The 24,083-nt window shown below is 37.7% G+C and overlaps 1 pseudogene; it reads right to left on the bottom strand.

Annotated features, from left to right (window-relative positions):
* Window positions 1–24,083, bottom strand: part of LOC113113301 (tetratricopeptide repeat protein 27-like) — a 72,472-nt pseudogene that overhangs the window by 42,336 nt on the left and 6,053 nt on the right.

The raw sequence follows: 24,083 nt of genomic DNA on the forward strand, positions 1-24,083 counted from the left end.
TAGTTAGTGTTTATATAAGTATTTATACAAGTAATTTATGGTGAATACTTTTAACTGCTAGTTTGTGTTTTATAAATAATTTTCCTTAATGCAAACCTTTTTGATGAAGCAACTATTTTGTAATAATCATCAATTCATCTTGTTCTAGTGTTTATGAGCACAAATTCAACAACTGCAGCGACTACAATGATTTCTATTGAATTGTGTCCAGAGGATGTCCTCATCCCAAACTGCCTCATACAACTATTCTACCCCATTAATTTTGTTTCCAACATGCTTAAAATATGGATTCTAGAGTTCATGCAGAAAGCAAAGATCCATTAGGCACAGGAAACTGCTTGTTTGAACCTTTTGCTCAAAGTGTAGATTATTTTTCCAGAGGGACCTGACTAACAGCTTTTGACAAATAAGATATAAACCTCTGGGTCTGACTCTGGAGACACATTTTCCCTTCTCTTTCGCTTTTTGCTGCTCATTTCTAATCCATCACACTGCTTGGCCCTGTCCATCAGAGCCTCGTACCTGAGATTGGCATAACTAATGACTTGTAGTGACATCTTTGAGGAGGGTGTTGACACATTCAAGCTAGCTTTGAACGGTTTGCCAAAAGCTGTCAGACACTCAAACCTTCTATAGATTTAAGCCCATATTTCACAGTACCACACCTAATTGGGTTCCTCAAAAATCTGTGATCTTAATAGATGTTGATTAGAAGGGATTCATTTCAAGGAAAGACCACCAACATGCTGCATGCTGCAGCCATGAGAACAGGTGTGTGTATTTGTCAAAAAGCAAGTACATGTCCTATCAAGGTTGTCTGGGAAGGTCACTTTATACTTGCAATTGGCCATAACACAGAAACACTCAAAAAGAACGGACCTCATTCCAAGACGTGGGAGAGTTTTAGAGAGAAGTGCACACAGCTGAACTTACGAGAGTGGAGGATGCACTTCATTGCTCATACAAATAAAGATATCAAGCTTTGAACAGCGAGGCGAAGCTGAGCAGACAAGGTCTTCTGAGAACCAGAGAAAGGCAACTTCTAATGAATGCAAACAGATTCAGAGTCTGTGAAGACAGGTAGGGCAGTAACCCAAAGACAACATCATCCCATTATTGTTAAACCGCATCAGCCACAGTAAAACAAGCGGCTGAAGGAACAGGAGAATTCAGATTCACACACAAATCACACACATAATATAAAATGGTAATCAATTATAATATTTTTTTCATTATAATAAAATTACGAATAATTTTCTTTTGTTTTTTAGTATTTACATAAACATTTATATTTCAAATCTTTTGTAATATAAATATGAATGCTAAAATGTACTAAATCAAAAATACATTATATTTATACAAAAATATGCCATTTATATAAAAAAATTGCGTTTACATATGCATTGGCAGAGTAAGCTTTGCCTTCATATGCAGGAAATACTAATACAAACAGAATTTAAAAAGTTGAAAATTGTTTCACTACATTCAGAAAGTCGTTAGTTACAAACGTAACTGCGATTCTGTGACTTAAGTGGAAGACCTCCAGAGGCAGTGCTGAAAGCACTAGTGGAAAATCCCTCATGCTCGTGTTTGACCGAGAACAGAATAACAAAGTTCCTACCTTGTGACTCATGACGTGTCTTGAGCTTTAATAACCCCCTAAACACATCATCTCGAGCCTGGATTTGGGCCACAATACTACTGAATCCATTACTCCAGCACAAATAAGGAGCACTTACTGATAAAGCATGGAGTTCACTCACACGCTTCACGGTTATAATGGCCAAGAGAGATGCTGTATTAAATAGCAGCCATTTAATATAGGACTCTGATATTGGCTCAAATGGGGACTGACGAGGAATCAAGAACAATATTCAAATCCCATGTCATACAAATGATTAGCTCCTTTCAAGAAGGCTACAATTAACCTGTCAGACCAACTCAGATCAATGAGCTGGTAACGCCACCACATACACCTTTAATGTAGAAGTTGAACAACCAAGTACCAAAAACTGCAAAATATAAAATAAAATGCATCCCACTGAACAGTGAAATGGATCACCAGTCACAAAACACTTTCCACTTACAAGCGTACAACTTGTGTGGACACGGCATGAACATTCAAAACAGTGTTCCTGACCCTCTGTAAACACTCCAGGAGAGGCCCAGTGGGCTCAGAGGCCACACCCACAATTTCAATCGGTTTGGATGTCGATGCCAAACTTTCCCTCTTCACGGACTCAGTTGATCTGATCTGCTGGGCAGATGACAAGGTTGTCCAACGGTCAGTGAGAGAAGATTCTGAAAACATGCCTGGTAGGCAAATGTGGAGCTACTAACAGCACAGATTCCTCCAAATCAGTGGTAACGTGGGGAAATCATACAGTATCATGTCTGGCCAATTGTGGGTTAGTGCATCCAGACCCATCCTGGTTTATCCCTGAGGGAGAACCAATGAGGGAATTGAGATGTTTGACTGTCTGCGAACACGTCTTAACGCTGCAGTCCCATAAAGCCTCCATATAATATGCACCAATACCAGGTGTACAGTCCAATCTCCCTGTGACACCATGCCCCATAAGAGAGCATCCGTGGCCTGAATGAGTCGGCCTGGTAGATACACAACCTGGATGGAAAGCAGGTTGGTCTGAGCCCAGACAAGCAGTTTATCAGTGCATTTGCACTCAACACTGGGACAGCGCACATGTTCACAAAGTGCTTCATCGGGAGAAACAAGTGCTGCCATACTAGATTCTATAGGTGGCCTGCTGCCAAGTCCCAATAAGTCTAGGACCTGCATCACAGCCAGTGTGTGAGCCAACTGATCAGGGCGTGTGACCTTTGATGGGTTTAATAATGCTGACACCAATACAGATGTGAAGTCTTTCTGTGCACAACGTTACAAAAAAAAAAAAAAAACATACTGTTGCCTAAGAGGGGATTCAGATTGATGTGGGCAAGCATCGCTTTTACTGTTACTTCCAGTAACACAGCAACTGAAGATGACCCACCTGACTTCTCAGACGGTCTCTCTGGTGACGGTGTGATGCATGATTCAAGTTGAACCTTCTCTTGTACCTCCATATTTGGCTGATCTTTAGCCAAGATTTGCAGTAACATCTCTACTGCAGAACATCAGGTCCACTTAGCATTCTAAATCAGACACTGACGATGTCCACTCAAGATATCCATTACGTTAGCGCAAGTAGAACATTTAAGTGTATCCCTGTTGAATCAATACTCCTTACATCCAAAGCCTCAGTAAATCCAGCGCTTGTTAGTCGAGTTCACTTGACAATATAACGCATATACACTCTCAAGCCAAGGCAACAAGGGCTTATGAGTGCATATCTCCCCTGAGGCATTAAAACTTGCAGGCACCCAGAAGATTGAAGCCTCCGCAAAAGAGATGTTTCTGAATTATATCGCTGATCGTATCCGTAACTGATAGCGATGTAGGCAATGACATGAATCGTGAAGAACTCTTTAGCAGCAAGCTGCACAAAATATCGTCACATACAGTTCAATCAAACGAGAATGAGAAAGAGGTTGAGATGATGTTTTATTATAGCTCAAGACACGGCATGAGTCACGAGGTGACAATGAGGTGATACTGTTCTCGGTCAAGTGCGAGCATGAGGCAATTTCCACTAGTGCTTTCAGCACTGCCCCTGGTGGTCTGGAGTGAAAGGAAATAGAACTGAATATAAAACATTTCCTGGCCAGTTAAAGAAAATACAAAAAACGTTCAGTAAAATAAAACTTGGGAATGGGGAAATTCAGTAAATAGTTGTTTCTCATTTAAATTCATATTTTACTTGAAATATTAAAATTTTCACATTTTGCACATTGCCAGAGCTCACCCCTTGCAATATATATTTTTCAAACATTTTTCTATTTTCTATGGCTATTATAGACACTTTCTTCAAATTATTGTATTACAGACATGCATTAAACAACAAATAATATTAGTTTAGAATACAAGCGATTTAACATCCAAAATAGAGCAAGAAACACAGCTGTGATTGTGAAGTGGTTGATTTTGTGGTCAGAGACATTTGGAAACGGACATAAATCACACACAACTGTCCTCCGCAATAACAGACTATAAATAATTGAGGCTGTGGGTGGGCACAGGTTGCCGATATAAAAACTCTTTGTATGCTAATTCGCTGCTGGTTAAAAATGATGTTCACAACAGATGTAGACAGTGTCGCTTTGAGCCTCTGACTGTTCGTCTCTGCCGCAGGGTTTCATCTGCTGTACACAGGAACATATCGATTAAGCAGAACATATGCAGTGCTTTAGTTGAGGGTGTTGGCTAATAAGAATAACCATCATAACCGATCATGTCTTAATGGTGGGATGCGTTTTACAGATTCAAGGAAGTGACACTCAGGGTAACTTTCCAAATTGTTTGTGTGTGGCTGCGGCTAAAACACTGAGTGCTAGATTTGACCAATGCAGCAAAAATGACAAGCTCATGACACCTTATTTTATATATTCCTACCAGAACAACAGAAGCGACAGACCATTTCATTTGTTTGTGACACATTCTAGGGACTAAACTGTCTCCAAATGAGAAAGACAAGTTTACATACACCATGTCTGGCAGTCTGAAAATAAAACCGCGTGTACTGATTAGAGACACGTCAACTGCACTGTGGCCGTGAGAGAAAGACAGAAAAACATGCGTCTTACCGTCATGAAGGCCAGGAGCTCCTCGTTGCTTCATTTATGAACTGGATTATTCTTCTGAAAGTCTATACTGCAAAGCAACAAACCACAATCAAACAAAAAAATCAGCACTTAAAAGCAGCACACATTTCTTTTAGTTCACAGGCCAAGGACACAAACGCTCATTCATACTCCAATCCACAACCAAAATAATAAAAACTAACAAAAAAAATCATCCCATTGTGATTTCTTGCATAATGACAAATTATTACTGTAAAACAATCTCATTTTTACTTTGAATATTCTCCTCTCAGTAATTTGTGGTTCATTTACTAATAGAAATGAATGAAAACTAAAGTTCAACAAAGTACTATGATAGAAAGATATGTCTTTCATAGGCTTTCTTTTCTCTACGCAAAATAGTTTTCTTTTTAATTCGGGTTTTAATCCCTGCATTTTATTGCAGTAGAAACAAAGGTGTCACAGACAATAAAAAGGATAAAATACCATCACTCAGCAGTTCAATTATTTAATCCTATTATTATAACCGTAACTCAATATTCTAAGTAACTTCTGCTACCTTCCTCTGAATTTTTCATTTGAGTCACAGTCCTTTACATTAGCCAGGGCTAGTAAATGTACGGTGGGCTGTTCGCATTCCAACAAAATCCCGTTAAACCGTACGTGCGGTTTTGCTTGACTGCACCAATAAGGGCCCATAATTCACCTTCAACCATCACGCAGCCCAATTAAGGTCCCTGGCCTGCATAATTACGCCTTGCTAATTATTCCACGCCTGCAATTTGTCTCCTAGCAGCCAGTCGGTCAGGATGATGACCTTCTACAACAAACAGGGTGCAGAGGCTGGTACAAAGCTAATTAGAGAGCAGTGTAGGAGAACCCCACACCTCCTGCCAGGCTGGGATGGGGGTGAATGACCACAGGCTTTTTTATGCAGGATGGAGAAGACGGCTATCAATGTGCACTTGGGCAAAAAAAACATATTCTGCAAGACGAAGGCCTGACGCAGCACTTCAAAGTCTCTCATCAATAACAATGATTTACACATCTTCAAGATGATTAATGTGAGCTACAGCTTACAAAGTCAGGAACTAAAATACTACAGCAACTAAAACTAATCTCAAGGACGAGGAGACAAAGAGGGGACAATTTTTCCTTGCATTTTTGGGTCTATGAATTGAAGCCCATTTCAGCCAGAGGACCTGTTGAAGTCATACTCGTAAAACAGTTTGGCTTGGGCTTTGGCAACCTGATTTTCAGAAGTATGTTCAATCTCAAGTACACAAGGTAGACTCTTAAAACAGTCTATAATAAAACGTGTCAAACCAAGAGACACACACACACTTGTGGCAAAAATGGGATGCGTTTCATTTACCTTTTAAAAGTGGCAGTATATGCAATTCCTCTGAATGATTTAAAACTTACATAAAAGTGAAACTTTTACCTTCACAGCAACATCTTTGGAAATTCATATGTGGATTCAATTAAAATAAAATGTAAAATACTACTTTAATAAAACTGAACTGAAGGAATAGTGATTTAAACATCTAAAATAAAGAGCAGCACACAGTTCCTGTTTTGCAGGTATTAGTTGTCCACTTGAGTACATGGGGGTGGGGAATTTCTGCACCATTAAGGTCCGTTTCTTTAATTGCTGGTCTATGTATTGGATCCATGTATTGGATGGACATATTTGGCCATCAGGTCTCTCAGATTTTGCATTGTTGCAAACCACTGCCACTTCATTTTACAGATGAGAGTATAAAAAGTAAATATAATAAAAAACAAAACATTTTACTCAAACAGAAAATATAAAACTATTAAACATTATATTATAATACAGAATTAACCTTATATAAAGCAAATATTAATAAATCTATTATACATAAAAAGAATGTCTGAAAACTCAATGAGTATCATTGTGTAACATAATTTACAATCTTTTTAAAGGAGAAAAACTCAGTCTTAGTACTGAGTGCTGACGATGCTCCAGAGTGAAAGTCACCATGAGCAAAAATTGATACAAATTGCTGTCTGGTGAATTGGACAGCAACGTACAGTCAAAAAATGCATCTGCAGGCAATTGCAGGCTTTTGTGTATCTGTGTACAGTCATTGCTGCATTTCAATATGTATGAAATGTTCTAAAGTGAAAAAGACTATCAAGACGCTATTACTGTGCTCCATGACCGATCACTGTTGTCACTTCAGAGTACCTAAGTACTGGTGCCCATCCCGTTACCACAGCCTCCATTAAAACAGGACCCATCCATATAGATTCAAACCCTCACCAAGTGGCCAGTATAAGTGCCTGTTCCTCGGCGTTGAGGATTGGAAGTTCATGTTCAGATGGTTCTGCCAGGTTAATCTGGTTCAGGACTGTATCATCGCTCAATTGATGATCCTATAAAAACACACAGACAGAAACAGGCATGAGAACCAGAGCAGATCCCAAAAAGACCTAAAAAAAAAAAGAAGAAAAGTGTATGACAAATAAAGATCACAGTTTAGATAAGTGAAAAAGGAGAGAAACAGTAAACGATTTCAAAACTCAGTTATAACATGACATTTTTTACTGTATTATGAGCAGCATTTTTAACATTTTATATTATCTTATCGAACTTCACATTATTAAAGTGTCATAAAACAAGCACTTAGCTTAATATAATCTCTTTAGAAGGGTTATTTCCTGAAATATTACCTCAAATGAGAACACGATGCTTGCTCAAGCATCAAGAAATCAATCATAGTCAGTTATCATCAGACACTGATACTTATTAGCTGGGGTGGGATGTTCCTCTGCTTTAGCCTATTAAAAATCTAATTTGTAGACATTCAAATTCAATTCCCATGAAATGAAATCTGACAGCTCTGATGCATGATATTTTACCTGAAAATCCTTTATACAAAGACAAACAACGACAACCGAGACCCACTTGGAGTGCTATCAGCCCAGAGTTTGTAAGCAATACTGATCTTATCACGTTTAATACGAAAACTCAAGCCATTCTGCAAAAAATGATTTAATGTGCTTTTTAGGGCAACAACACACAAAAGGAGGTCAGCTGAAGGGAAAACGAGATAAGGTCCGGGAATTTTCCGTAAAATCTTTGTCTGTCCCCAATTTGTCATTTCTGCAGCCAAAGCAGATAACGCCAGACAGAGCAATGCCACTGCACAGAACAGCCAAACACCAGATAAAACTCAACCGCCGTCCAAAAAAGTGCAATAAAAGTAAAGCAACTGCCCTATGCTTAGAGGAGAGAGACAGTGTGAGGAAGATGGGAAAGAATGGGACAGATGGAAATGTGCATGACATTTATTTTTCACGACCTTCACTGCAGCTCAATGTCACATCTGCCATCAGCACAAGAATAAATGTCGCCCCCCGATGGATGGGATAAGTACTGCACCATTCTTGCCCCCACAGGGACTGTGAGGGGTTTTTGTTTACCAGGGGCCAAAATGATCGCTTGTCAAATGCCAAATAAGAATAGAAAATGTAGAAGTTAATGTACATTGCTCATGTAAGTCATGCATGTGATTCAAATGACATGCAAAAAGATATATACTCCTATTAACATATGCTCATCTGGAATATGATGCTCTTGTAAGAAGATCTAAAAAAATTTACAGGACCAATACAATAAAAAAAAAAAAAAAAAAAAAAAAAGACATCTAAGATGAGAGTTTGACATCTAAGATGAGTTGTAGACACAAAGTTCTCCTGAAAATGAGTTCTCTTCCCTAAAGCACCTGAGAGAGAGACAAACAGTTATTTAATCATTCACGCATTCCATCAATTCCTTACCCATTCACACTGCTGGGCAATCCATGTTTTCTTTAATTCATTTATTTCATATTCCAGTAACTCCATTCATGCATTGCCATTTATCCATCCTTCAATCGCCTGCACAGAATAATAATTTTTCTTGACATTATATTTCTTACCTGCCATGTTAACATCGATTCCTGACAGACTGCGGGGCCGTCTGCAGGTGTTCTTTGGCCCTGCGATACTTGTAGTAGGTCAGGCAGGTATAACTGCACTCCAGGTGGAACTGAATGGCCAGGTTCCTGTGCAAGTTGTTGGCGAAGAGCTCCTCACATTTACGCACTACAGAAAGAGTACCAGTCCATGAGTGACAACATCTACATTTCTACACATTCATCTACATATTAAGCATTTATTATATTGCCACATATCTCCAGAGGACAATGCTAAATGGTTGTATAATGCATTGCACATTTATAGAGGAATAATAATTCTGATCATCACAGATACAGTATGAGCTTGCACTGCAAGGAAATAAACCTATTGGCCATATTATATCACTGTCGTTAGTATATGGATTGATACCCACAGGGACCTAAACTAAAAACAAAGGAGGAAGAAGAAAAAGGAGGAAGAACGGAATAAAAAGTGGAAGGGATATGGAAATGAAGAATGAATAAAGGGAAGAAAGAACAAAAAAAAGGAACAACAACGAGGAGGGTATGGAAGAAACTAACTGAATAAATAAAGTATCCATTTAAATTCTCTCTCAGTCCATAGCTTCACATCCACTTTCACCAATATTGCATGTATGAATGCTTAAGGCCCCTCATAAAGCTCACTGTAACCTTCAGCGTGATCTGTGTTAGGATCTGAGTGCTTTAAAGTCCCCTCATTGCAGATTAATATACGCATATACTAACAGCTCCAGATCATTTATGGGCGAGTAACGCAGATGTATTTGCGTGTGCAGAAAATATGCAGAAAAATATCACAGAGTGCCTCAAGTATATGCAGACTGAAATAGCTGAAATTCTAATTTTGAATTCATCATACATGCATCTTCAAATGTCATCAAAGTATATCTGTCTGCGCGTTAAGAGGACAAAAAAATAAAAATCAACTGTATTTGCAGTTTTATTCTAGAAAGCGAAAGAAATTACTAATTGGGTACAGACATATGAGATTATATTTTTGTGTAGTTGGGCATGTTAAACAAATACAACCGATTATGTATTTTATTTATTTACTACTAAGTAGTAGCACTTAAGACATAATTATGATAATTGTGTTAAGTACAATTAATTACAGAATTATCATCATCATCATCATCATCAAATAACAACAACAACAACGACAACGACAACAATTGTATACTGACAACTCTCAGTATCAGACTGAAACTCTGGTTAACCTGGAGTCTTTAAAACTTGTAAAATTTAAGCTACATATTTAACATTTAACTAGGACTGACTAATCACAAAGTAGTGGCTAAATTATAATAAATAAAATCAACTCACAATTTTTAATTGATTGACAGCCTTACTGAATACCCCTTAAACGTATATATAAAAACACTACCAAATCGGTTCCCAACAGACACCTTCATGAAAGCAGTCACCTACAGTCTGCGTTAAAATCTCAGTGGACCAGTGAAATCCCAGTACAGGCGTGACATTTACTAACCACAATGATGAAAAGCCTGGACCAATTTCCACTCACCCATGTAACTTGCTGAATGTAAACACTGATTAAAAAATAATTGACCTTTATTATTTACCTCATAAAATGGAAAAACTGCTCAGACAAATTTGCTCGAAACATAAACCCTATTGAAATCTCATCTCGTGGTTAAACCCGAGTGCAGCTCTTGAAGTGAAATACGACCTTTCTGTTCGGAGAAATCCTTTCTCAGTTTCTGACCATTTTCACTTTTTAAAAAATGCAAAAGCACTCTGTGTCCTTTGAGTGCATGAGTAAGTAATGACTGCTAGGATAAACATATCACATGGTGTCCTTTTATTCACACTGAATTGAACTGTGTAGAAAATCAGCTTTTCTTATTCACATTGCACCGTTAAAGAATGTAGAGATGTAGTCCATTCTGGTCCATTCCTGGCCCATGTCCGACAGCTTATCAGAATTACCGGCCCGAGACGGTGTTTTTTACCCCTTCTCCTAAAAAAAAGCTATTAAAATAGTTCAGTTTTGTATGTAATGCCAAATTGATTATATTTTGTTTTGTTATTTTAAGTTTATTTACAAAAACCTTTGGAGCATTTTTTGTTCGTTAAATATAAGTTTTTTTTTTTGTTTGTTTTGTTTTTACGCAATGACCAAGCGGCCAGCGGCAGACAGTGAGCCTCTGTTTGATCAATTTAGCCTTCTCAAATCATCACGACTTGCCTAAAATAAAATCTATAGATATAAAACAGTTCAAGCATATAACAATGTTTAAACATTAAACTAGATAAATGTGCACTATATCCAACAGTTTGTGTGGAGAGTGGAAGCTAAAGCTTGCTTTGCAGGATATGGAGGGGCCAGCACGATCGCTTGCATTTTTTTCATTGGACAGGCCATCATTTTGCTCATAAGAGTTATACATAATTCATAACTGTAAAGGGTCTACTTGTGTACACTCACAATAAAATCAACAAAACGTTGTGCTTTTATAAAATAAAGAAAACAAACATGATGCTCTTTCTGCCGTCTCGGTCTTGAACAGAAACACTTCAGGAAAAAAATTAACAAAACTCAGTAAATAGCCTACATGTCTCACATACATGATAAATACACAGTGGGTACGGAAAGTATTCAGACCCCCTTAACTTTTTCACTCTGTTATATTGCAGCCATTTGCTAAAATCATTTAAGTTAATTTTTTTCCTCAATGTACACACAGAACCCCATATTGACAGAAAAACACAATTGTTGACATTTTTGGACATTTATTAAAAAAAGAATAACTGACATATCACATGGTCCTAAATTTTCAGATCCTTTGCTCAGTATTTAGTAGAAGCACCCTTTTGATCTAATACAGCCATGAGTCTTTTTGGGAAAGATGCAACAAGTTTTTCACACCTGGATTTGGGGATATAAGAACGCTTTAAACTACTTCTACTTTCATGACTAATTGATGGATGTTTAAAATATAAAAATTAGGAGAAGCCTAAAACAGGACCGAGGCCCGTCCCACGTCTGAACTATGATGTGAAATTTCTTCAGCCCGAGGGGTGTAAAAAAAGACGGGGCCCGTCGGGCCTGTGCTGAAATGCAGGGCTTTATAAAGTTGCATAAGAGTAACACATTGCAAAAGAGACAAGAATGTACCACAGCTAGTACAACTACAAAGCTGCAATAACATGCTAATGCTTAAAAGGGGTCATGAATACACATCACTTTATTTCACAGGTGGCAACATACACTCACCTGCATTCAAGCACTTAAATTTTAAATCATTTATTTCTATGTTGACCCTGCTTGAGGCCCCTGGTAGCAAGAGGTCCCAAGCTCTGATCCCATTGGACCAGTCCACAAGCCAGCCATGCTGCTCAGACTTGGAAAGCAATTGCAAACCAGATTTTTCAGAAATTGCTTTCCAACCTCAGCTCAGCCAGCTAGATTAAGGACAACGCAAACTTGTATAGCTGTTTGAGTAATGAATTTAACAGTCCAGAGGATTTAAGAGGTAGCTGTGTTGATTGTTTAGATGTAGCCATTCCTGCAGCAAATTGATGCCCGGAGGCTAAAAGAATGTGTGTAGGCATGAAGGGCAAAACGGCCATGTAAAGATGGGTTTCCTGATCAAACAAAGCAGTTCAATGTAACAAAAATCTTTTTGTCTGGTATAACTCTGGAGCAGAGTTTCCCACTCATACAAGCTCTATGTTGATTTAATTCTTTCCTAAAACATGCCAAAATATGAATTTGAAGTCAACTAAGCAAATTTTGTTGAATATTAAAGGGTCATTCACCCAAAAAGGAACGATTCTGTCATTTACTCGCCATTAAGTTTCAAAACCCATAATCTTTGAAACAAAAATGAAGAGATTTTAATGAAACCTATGCAGCTTCTGTCCCTCTATCAGAAGTGCAGGTAAGCAAGATCCAAAAAAAAAAGTCACAAAATGAATAAGTCTTGTGAAGAGATACAAATCCCTTTATCTGATGAAAATATTTAATTTATGCTTTTATTCACAGATAAACATAAACAGAATTCATCACATATGGTAAACATGCCAGAAGGAACCTCATTTCTGCTCTCTTTGCAAGACTTGGGTTAAACGGCTTAAATCAACTGGATTTTTCAAAGCCAAGCGAGGCACATTTTACAGAACACGTTCATGCAGTTCGAGAGGAATTCATCTCGTTTATAAGACTGCTGTTATTTGTGAAGGGAGTATAAGATATTGTTTGTTCCTGCTGGTCGAAACGGTCTGCTTCACAGTTTTAGTAATCCATGAACAACTAGCAGTTAATCAATGCTAATTTTACATCTCTGTAGATGTAGAGGCATTAAGATTTAGAGTTTTCAAAACACAAAAATATGTTTGCCCCTGAATTTTAGCTGATGGGTTTCACAGAGGCAATAGTTCTTTTTTACTTTTTCCAAGCACTCTTTGAGACTAGAAAATAAGACCCCTTTTATGAAAGCGAATCAATACTTTTGTCAGAGTTTGCAACTTGATAATTAAAAAAAATATATATATTATAAAAGTTTTCCCAAAGTAAGCTTTTTGCCATTTTCCTTCAACTTTGTCAATACTTTTGCTAAATAATGAAAAAAGATGGTATGTGTACTTTTTAATGTTTTATGATGAAAGGCAAATTAAATTTAGATTGCAAAAATCCATAACAGAAAAATGGCTTTAACACACACTATCACACACACAAAAAAAAACCATTGCTATAATGAAGGAATTCATCCAAAAATTACACTTTTGGAATCTACTTTACTCACCCTCATGCTAATTTAGTCTTCCTGTTAAACACGAAAAAAAGCTGAATAAGGGAGGCAAATGAAATTGTCAATACTAGTCAATTGTCAATTTATCGTCTAATGAAATTCTCCGTACACCTCATCGCATAAAGTCAAATGACACCCATTTCAGGAACAGTTTGTAATAGTCATTATTCATATAAAATCTTGCATTCAGCCACTGAAATGTAGTGAATACATACATGCAGAAACATCTTTGTATGCAAACAAAACAGATACTGTAGGTTGCAGGTTCCAGGCATTAGCTATATTGAAAATGGAGAAGATGTGAAAACCTTAAAAATTGTTAGACACTACTTGTGTATGGTATTAAGTCCATGTCCAGATATACAACTTCATGTTATTTCTATTTAAATCAGCTGAATCCCTGGAGAATCCCCTAAATTCCCCACAACTCTCTGTGAAGGACAGTCAATGCTTTTGGCAGTCAATAGTGGAACTGACAAAACACCTCAGCGAGGTGTTATTCCAGCTTTGAAAGCTTCACAAATAACATCATTCTTTAAATTCAGCCCAGCGTGCCATGAGAGAGAGAGAGGCATGATGTCAGGATCTTTTGAAGCAGATCCACTCACTAATACAAGACAGAATTATTGCCTGTATCCTCTTGTAAATATTGCATCTTAACATCTCTGCGGATTAGCTGATGCATGTCTGATTAAAAGGCAGCACAGGAAACTCATTCCGAAAGGCACAGGAACCCAATTAAGATGCTGCTTTGCTGCAGAGCTCATCATTTGGTCTGTGATTCCCTGGTGAACCCACATTAACATCCAAAACTCTTCAGAGGAACGGGTCAATATCCTGCCACTAAAGCAATGCAATCTTTGACTGGCTTTTTTCACCCTCAGACACCAATTCAAGGGCATCTACAAAGAATGCTTCATGCTTCGGTTCACACAAAGTATTAAAAGGCTGTTTGATGCTCAGACATTTTAATTTCAAGGTGGGTTGAAGGAGGCCTTTCTGGCACAAGGGTGTCATGTTATGTCAGAGGTGATATAATCCTGATGAGTGTGAAATCCTGTTCCTAAAAATCCAAATCCTTCTGAAACGAGCAACAAATGAACAGAAGTAATGAATTAGCCCAAAGATGAACTGTACACTTTACAGGATTTTAAATGGCACAATTAAATATCCCAATATTGGCACAATAAAGCAGGTTTCTTCTATGTGTACTGTTTTAGGTTTAAGTTCATAAGGTCAAGCTCTTCTCTTCTTAATCCTGCTGGAAGTGGTTATCATGAGGACCGTTGGGAGGGTCCCATAATGTACATTCACTTTTTCACAATGTTCACTTTTTACTATCATCGTGAGGAGGTTTGATCTGCACCACAGAAAGCCAAATCTGAGCCAACACACTCATAAGCAGAAGCAGTGTGAAACCTCAAAGCTACATCTCCATTTCACACACAAACATTATGTGCTGACATCATCAGCTCAAACTAACGGTCACCGCAAAGAAATAAACACACACACAGCCTGAATCTCCATGTCACCCCAGAGTTGACATCAGCTTCCTTAAAAATGACCCACTTAATAAGAGCTGACAGCTGTGTCATCGCTCCGCTAAAGAGCAGCTCAAGTCGCTGGCATGTGCCTTCAAGCAGCCGAAGTCACGTCAGGACCTGAGCGGTGAAGAAATCTGAAACAGCGATGGGGTCTGAAATCCTGTTAAATATTTCTAATTCCAATTTCAACCCAATTATTTTTTCCCCAGAGAAAAAAGCCAACAGCACTATTTGAAGTCTGTTTAAAAGTGAAATTCCCAAAGATTCAAGGTCCAAAAAAAAAAATAATAATAAAAAACATTGCCATTATATGTTTGTATTTCAAGACCGTACTGAAATCCCTAATTTTTATTCCTATAAATGCTTAATCATGCATTTAAAACAAAAATCAGTAAGACCTGAATCAGACCAACTTGAGATGAAATCGCAACATTCAGTTTGATGCAAAAATGGAAATCAAAATAATAATGTGTTTCACAGCAACAGCAAAATCTCTGATTGGAGGATCTCACTTCAGGATTATTATCAATGTAGGACTTCCCTGGGAATTTGGAATTTAGTTATTTAATAGAATAGAAGCATGATCTTTATAGTTCGTGACGGGTATATTAGATTAGATTGAACTTTATTGTCATTGCACATGTATGGTATAAGGCAACGAAATGCAGTTAGCATCGAACGAGAAGTGCAATAAGCAGTAAGTACAGAATATACAAGGTCTACAATATGTACAATAACTATACAGATAAGTATTATGGACATAATTTACAGATTTTAAATACTATTAGCATGATATACAGATAGGTTTACTATGAACATACTATACAGATGGATTATGTAAAAGTGTATGTACACTACATGCAGAACTATGAAAATAATTACACTATTGCAATGGACAGCAAAGTGCATAGAAAATATTTCAGTGTGCTAATGGATTATTCAGTGTTCCTGGATGAACAGACAGTAGTGCAAGTAATAACAAGTTACTGTTTTTTGCTTGTTGTGAATAAAATCAGTCAGATGTAGTGTTGAAGAGGGGGAGGAGTCTGTGTGTGTGGTGTGGGGGGTGTTGAGGGGTGTCAGAGGGCAGAGTTCAGCAAAGAGACAGCTTTAGGAAAAAAGCTATTCTTGAATCTTGTGGTCCTTGTCCGTATATCTTGAAAGAGTTACATTAGTTCTAAAAATCAACTCCTCTTTGAAGAAAAGGGAATTATTTGAAGGAGTTTTTACTTCCAGAACTCTGTCTGGCACTGCTGTCCTCTCAGGTAAAGAACTACACAACAGTGTGTGCGTGTGTTTTCTTGCCTTTCTCGATGCAGCTGAGCATGAGGTTGAAGAGTTGTGGGGATCTCTCCTCTAGTATCTGCTGATGCAGACTGACATATCGCAGTGTCCACCAGGGCAGCAGCGATTTACAAACACGCAAACAGAGAGACAACAACACAAGTTACATTTACGCTATAGTTCAGAAGTTTGTGGTTGGTAATATTCAGGTTTTGGAAAGATGTCTTTTTAAGTGAAGGACTGCATTTATTTGATCAATTTAAAATAAAATGTAAAAAAAAAAAAGTTACGATATTTTCAGTGATGGCAAATGGAATTTTCAACAGCCATTACTCTTCAATGTCACATGATCCTTCAGAAATCATTCTAATATGATGATTTGCAACAGTTTTGCTGCTTAATATTTGTGGAAACCATTTTTTATATATATATTCATTAATGTGTCCTTGCTGAATAAAAGTAAATTTTTCCAACAACAACAAATCCTTACTAACCCTGACCTTGAACATTAGTCTACATGTACAGTATATACAGCACACATTCATTTTGAGCAAGGTACTCCCTATAAATGGACATTAAAGTTTGTTGAAAAAATAATCTAATTTCCTAACACAACAAACAGTTAGTTCATCTGTTCTATATAAACGACACTAATTTGGTATGACTGGAGAGTAAATGTGGTCCACTTTTTCTTAAAGTCACAAAGTCAAGGATGAATGGAACCACTTCGTAAAGTGTGGGCCATCTGCAAGGTGTCTAAAAAGAAAGTTTGCGCAAACAAATGCCGCGTTTCCACCGAAATTACCCGGAACATTTGTACCAGGAACTTTTTTTCCCAGGAACTTTTTCCCCCCAGACCTGTTGCTTTCTGCGTTTCCACCACGGTGTAAAGTACCGGGAAGATTAGGCAAATAGACTGGTGACGGTCTGCGCGCGTTTCTCAATACAAAGTACGCTGATTTTGGATGTGCATCTTCGGTAGTTCAGACTTTGTGCATTCGACTCGGGAGTGTGATGTCCGCAACGACGCAATCTGCAAACAGCAGTGTACTTGATAACTTCAGTCAGTTCGCCTTGATTACTGCAATTTTCCTCTATGTATATTTACAATAAAACGAAATAGGATAAATACCACTGCCTCCTTTCGTTTTCATTTAAGCATAATAGCTGCAGAAATTTACTTAGTTCAGGGATATGTGTGTGTGTGTGTGTGTGTGTGTGTGTGTGTGTGTGTGTGTATATATATATATATATATATATATATATATATATATATATAGGCATTACAATGAAACGAAATATTATAGAAATTAGCCTTTTTTATTTTAACATAGATAAATTGAATACAGTCCAAAGAAAACCTGTTAGATTTACCCCACAGCTGAATTATATCTTATGTTTAACCACTAAAGAGACATCAGAGCCAGCGGCACATATCAGAAGGTCTAACCGAAGTGAGGCTGCTGATTGCGTGTAGCTGACCGTCTCCGAGATCGCTGTCTTTATAAATAAACCACAGATTTGAGTTTTAAACAACTACATTCTCCCCTGAAATACTTTTAAAATTACATTTAATGACACAATAACAGTAATATTTTGAAAATGTTGATCCGAATAAATGGTGGTTGAACTCAACCAATGCTGCGTGAACTCAACCAATCAGCATGTTTAGCGCACAAGTCCCTCCCCCGAAAGTTCAGGAACTTTGAAAAAGTACCACCTCGCCAGCAGGGACTTTTTGAGGGGCATTTTTTTACCCTGAACTTTATTTAGTTCCTGGTTCCTGCGGTGGAAACACACAGAGTACCAGGCCAAAGTCCCTAGTTCCTGGGTAAAGTTCCTGCGGTGGAAACGCGGCAAAACTCAGAGCGGTGATGTTTAGAGATAAGCATTTAGGATATTATTTCCACACAACACACAAAAAAATAAATAAATAAAAAACAGTAAATATATATGCTGGCGTACTGTATCTTCCCTGTAAATGACTAGAGTCAGAGTTTGTGTGTTTGTTCTTGCAATAATGAAATGACGTTCTGGAACATGAGGGAGTTGGGGGCATGTGAAATGCTGCGCCTCTCTTTTGGTCAAGTTATAGAAGCAGAAATATTTTTTATAAGGAGGAGAAATAATAAATATATAAATGCACTTGTAATGCCTGTTTGTCTGTACAGCGTGTGTATCACAGTTATATCACTGAAAGAGAGTGCAGGCCCGGCTGGGAAAATAAGCGGTTTAATTTTATAATTTTATAAACCAAAATACCAGAAAAAGATTAAGGCTATACTGTACTGCTTTGAGAGAGAAAACTGTGACACTCAAGACTTTATCTTGCGTTTGAATGCATGAGAGCCACATATCACATATATCTCTCTCACACACACTTAGTGAACTGCATATGTTTGTGAACACAGAAATTCAGATTCTGACTGAGGACATGAAACTGGGACCCTTCTGGAAGAACTGTAGCTTCAGATCTGCTGATCAGTGGCTGTTCAGACCAGGAGGGGGGCAGGGGTTCGAGTCTGATGCTAAAGTGCCCTTTCGGTCTGATCTGAGTAAAGCAATTTTCTCTGGACCACCATTTCTACCAAGGAAAAGTAGGCTGCATAACTCCTGCAACTTTACAAATAGCACAATTAAGGTCCATACTGTGCATGGCAATGAAAAGGTAGCTGGGATGTTACTTTTCTTGCTGTAAAGAGCCATCAGCAGTTTTAGAACAGAACCGAATCATTAATTGCCACATGTTGGGTGACATTTTTTAATAGTAGTCAGTTCTTATACAAAACAATTGTAGGGCTTATGAAGAATGTGACTTACAAAATGTTTGGAGGATTTATGATGTTTTGTGTTATATATTTTTTTTAATATCTAGGAAGTCTATTTGGAAACTGTCTAAGTTTTCAGTTCCACCTGAAAAAATACATACTCCCCGGGTTTACATGAGTCAGGCAGTGTTTTGTTTTTTTATTTATGTGAATTTAGGAATTTGTGAACAACAATACAAACAAACACTCAGCCTGCTGTTGCAGGTTTATGTAACACATTCTTAAATATGGATCAATATGGAATCAAGTAACACCAACATCAGCAGACAGAGATCCATCTTAATGATCCGCTGTGGTGCTATGGGAAGAGGCCTTAAAAGACACATGCAGAGAGCCAAAAAAGAAACCAGGGTCATAATTTAACTCTTAGTTTTGACAGCCTCATAATTCTTCATTGACTCTCTCAGCAGTGCACACAGGAGCGTAATGACCTCAAACATATGAGTGTTAAATTAAAAAGTGATAGCTCCTAAATTACCAACACACACGTGAAGTACTGAGTTACTCTAAGTAAACTTAAACCACAGTGCAGTCCTTTATCCCGAACATCGGTTTCCCACCAAATTTTTTTTGATTTTATTGTTTTGATATTAATTCAATATACAGGTGCATCTTAATAAATTAGAATGTTGTGGAGAAGTTCATTTCAGTATTTCAACACGAATTGTGAAATTGCGTATGGTGTAATAAATAAATTCAATGCACACAGACTGAAGTAGTTTAAGTCCAGGTTATTTTTATTGCGATGATTTTGGCTCACATTTAACAAAAACCCACCAATTCACTATCTAAACAAATTAGAATATGGTGACATGCCAATCAGCTAATCAACTCAAAACACCTGCAGAGTTTTCCTGAGCCTTCAAAATGGTCTCTCAGTTTGGTTCACTAGGCTACACAATCATGGGGAAGACTGCTGATCTGACAGTTGTCCAGAAGACAATCACTGACACCTTTCAGAAAAAGGTTAAGCCACAAACATTCATTGCCAAAGAAGCTGGCTTTTCACAGAGTGCTGTATCCAAGCATGTTAACAGAAAGTTGAGCGGAAGAAAAAAAGTATGCACAACCAACCCGAGAGAACCACATCTTTATGAGGATTGTCAAGCAAAATCAATTGAAATATTTTTGTGAACTGGGGTCAAGGCATCAAGAGCCACCACAAACAGACGTGTCAAAGAATGTGCTGAACCACAGACAATGTCAGAGGCGTCATACCTGGGCTAAGGAGAAGAAATGGACTGTTGCTCAGTGGTCCAAAGTCCTCTTTTCAGATGAGAGCAAATTTTCTATTTCATTTGGAAACCAAGGTCCTAGAGTCTGGAGGAAGGGTGGAGAAGCTCACAGCCTAAGTTGCTTGAAGTCCAGTGTTAAGTTTCCAAAGTCTGTGATGATTTGGGGTGCAATGTCATCTGCTGGTGTTGGTCCATTATGTTTTTTGAAAACCAATGTCACTGCACCAGTTTACCAAGAAATTTTGGAGCACTTCATGCTTCCTACTGCTGACCAGATTTCATTTTACAGCAGGATTTAGCACCTGCCCAAACTGTCAAAAGCACCAAAAGTTGGTTAAATGACCATGGTGTTGGTGTGCTTGACTGGCCAGCAAACTCACCAGACCTGAACCTCATAGAGAATCTATGGGGTATTGTCAAGAGGAAAATGAGAAACACAATTGGAGTAGAAATACGGAACTTTTCCACAACATTCTAATTTATTGAGATGAACCTGTATATAATTATCTACAGATTACATCAAGTCGTACTCTCCAACTGTTTCACTGTATTCGACTGCATTCCTGCAGTGGTGCAAAAAGAGATTGTGCATCTCACCTGAAGGGTCTCCAGTTTGGCGCCACAGTTGATGACTATGACTCTGGTCAGCAGCAGCAGGAGAGGGTTGGACACTAGACTGTAGACAGACTCTCCATCCAGCGGAAGACTGAACACAGCCATGTTCAGGGCTGCAGGCTGTGTTTGTGTGTGTGTGAGATAAATTGGAAAAGGCAAAGAGACAGAAAGAGAGAGGGGGGGGGGTGAAACAAGATTAGAGAAAATTAAAACTTCTTACAGTATTAGGGACATCTAATATTAATTCCTCATGGTTTTACAAAAATAATGAAAAGTGCAACAACCGTTGTGGTTCCTTAAAGCTGCAGTAGGTAACTTTTGATGCTCTAGCGGTTAATAAACAGAACTGCTTGCGTCTTGCGGAAGAACATCGTAGCCGGAACTACTTCTCTCTGTTTATGTCTATGAAGAATCACAAAGGTACTCGGTTACTCCGCCACGGAACCCCCGAAGCAATCTAAAATAGTCCGAATATAAACACTTATTATAGGTACACCCTAGTGATTCAGGACAAGCTAAAAACACGGTTTGGAAAATGGATTCATGGTGTACTCGCTTATTATATACATTTTTCTACATTTTGAACACAAACAAAGTTACGGACCGCAGCTCTGATTGGTTGTTTCTTGAGCGGATGAATTTCTGCAAATGGCAATAGGACCACTGGGAGCCAGAGGAGCTTGATTTTTTCACAGATTATCTGTCTCATATTCTACTGTCAGGACATAATGACAGGTTTAACAAATATGTAAAAAATATATTTTTACAAAAGTTACCTACTGCAGCTTTAAATTGTTATCAATTATTAATCAAACCAAAAATTAAACCAAAAAAAAAAAAAATCTCATTCTATTCTTCTCAACTACAGTATGAAAAAAATATGCCCCTTTTAGAAAAATTGCTGGTTTGTAGATTTTAATAAATATATAACTACAAGATGAGTCTCAAACTAGGCAGTTTCCATTAAGTGATTTACTACACTGCGATTTATTTTGCAAACTTTTTTGTTTTAACACTAAATTTGTATAAGATTACATTAATATATTTTAGTTTATTGTAAAAAACACAAATGTTTAATATTTTAGTATTTTAGTAACATTAATATTAAAACAACTCATAAAAATCAATAGAATAAACGGAAAAAAATGCCTTACTTTAAAGAGGTTTTTGTCATATTCATTCTATTCCTCTTATGAGTTTTATATTCAGGCCCTACTGATGGTAAGTGCCCTCAGTCCATCCATCTCTCTCCCTGTGTGTTGCTCTCAGTCTAATTTAGCCTGTGCTCTCTAGGACAAGGCTGATAAAATCAGCAGCTTTAGAAAGGTGAGAGACAGCAGAAAGTGTTACACGCATACAGTGCCTCTCCAGGGATCTACAAGGCCTCCGTGGGGCATTAAGGAGAAGAATCTCTTCACCTCTGTACAATTAGGAGCCCTAAGAAGTTTCATTAGCAACCCTACAGCCCTCGACACACTCATTATCCAGAGCACTGACCTCACAGAGATGCCATCTCCTTTCCTTCCATTCCATCCATCATACACACTTCCATCCAACACACATATCACATGAGCATTTAGTTTTTTTCTTCACTCATTAAAAATGTGCTTACATTGACAAAATACTGCAAATGCAAAGGGTTAAGACAAAGAATACACAAATACATTAAAAATAGAGAAAAAAAAATCTCTGCCAAATAATGCTCTAAACTACAAAGAGAGCACTCTTATTTCGTACATTAGAGGTTAAAATAAACAACACTTCTATGGTATTTATTTTCTGATATATTAAATCACTCAAATAAAAAGGTTCAATTGCACGTTTTCATAAAAACTTCCTGACATTAAAACAAATATAATTAACAGAAAATAAGCTCCCACTAATGTATTTTTTAGCTAACAAACCAACTGTGAACAACTTTGAGGTAAATTCAACATTAAGCGACATTGTTCAACAGTGGTTTTATTTGACGTCTTTCTTTTGAATGAAACACTGAGCGTGTAGAAATTTTGTTAAACTGTAGTGCATCTTTCAACATACCTTCTGATGTTCACTCATGTTTATTTTGCGCTATAACTTGTATAAGTTGAAGAAACTGCCACTAGAACGGAAGTAGCTACAGTGATCTTATGTTCCTCATTTTAGTGCATCCAAACGGCATATATTGTTTGAATTTTGTGTTAAAACGTACAGGATTTGAATGCTGAGACTGTTTCTTATTGGAAGTAATAAAGTACAAACCTCTTTGTGATAATTGGATTGGAGGTACATTACAAATAATGTTTTGTGAAAAAGGAAAACTGTGGACCTGGCAACCAAGGATTGAATAACAGGTTTATAGGGTCAAATAGAACTTGCATTAATGGTGCTTCATTAATGCATTATTATTGCTTTAATCTGGACAGCCCTAAATTCGAGACAAGAAACATTTTCTTCACGTAAGTTGCAGTCCAACATGCTTCTCTGCTGCCATTTGATTGACAAAAAATAACTTTTTAAACAATCAGCTGATGGACAATAGTGCAGACAATTGCTTTTATCAGCCGTTACATTGGTGCATCCCTAATTATTACAGACAATGAAACTGGTCGAGCATGGAATCACAGGTGCATCATGGTACCGTACCTGTGAGAATCTCTGGAGCAAGACATGGAGCTCAACTGGCGGCCCGGTCCAATTACTCTGAGCAAAAAGGTTCAGACACCCCACTGCCAACAGAGCAGTTTCTTTACAGCAGACAAGAGATCAGGTTCAGAAACATGCATGTTTGAGAGCTAATCTCATTACAGCCACTGCATTTACTGATCTGAAATGCACAGATGTTGATTTCCACCACAGTATCCATCAGGTAAATGTTGTTTATCTCCGAAAATGTCGCCACAATTTTATGGCTTCAGACTTCACGACAATGATGCAAATGTAAAAACCAGAAGGAATGAATCAGGTGGCAGCAATGTGCCGCCTGCTGAAATCAAAGACCTGAGATTGGAATTCTGCTCCACGGTGGAGTCAGTCCCCAGATGCCATTGAGAAAAGACATTTACATGCACAAACATCCATGCATTCATGTTTCAGTGCGATCTACAGCGCTGATGAATTCTCAGGACTGAAACCATTGCAAGTCATGAATCTC

This window comes from Carassius auratus, chromosome 14, assembly GCF_003368295.1.
Source record: "Carassius auratus strain Wakin chromosome 14, ASM336829v1, whole genome shotgun sequence".
NCBI classification, from domain to species: Eukaryota; Metazoa; Chordata; class Actinopteri; order Cypriniformes; family Cyprinidae; genus Carassius; species Carassius auratus.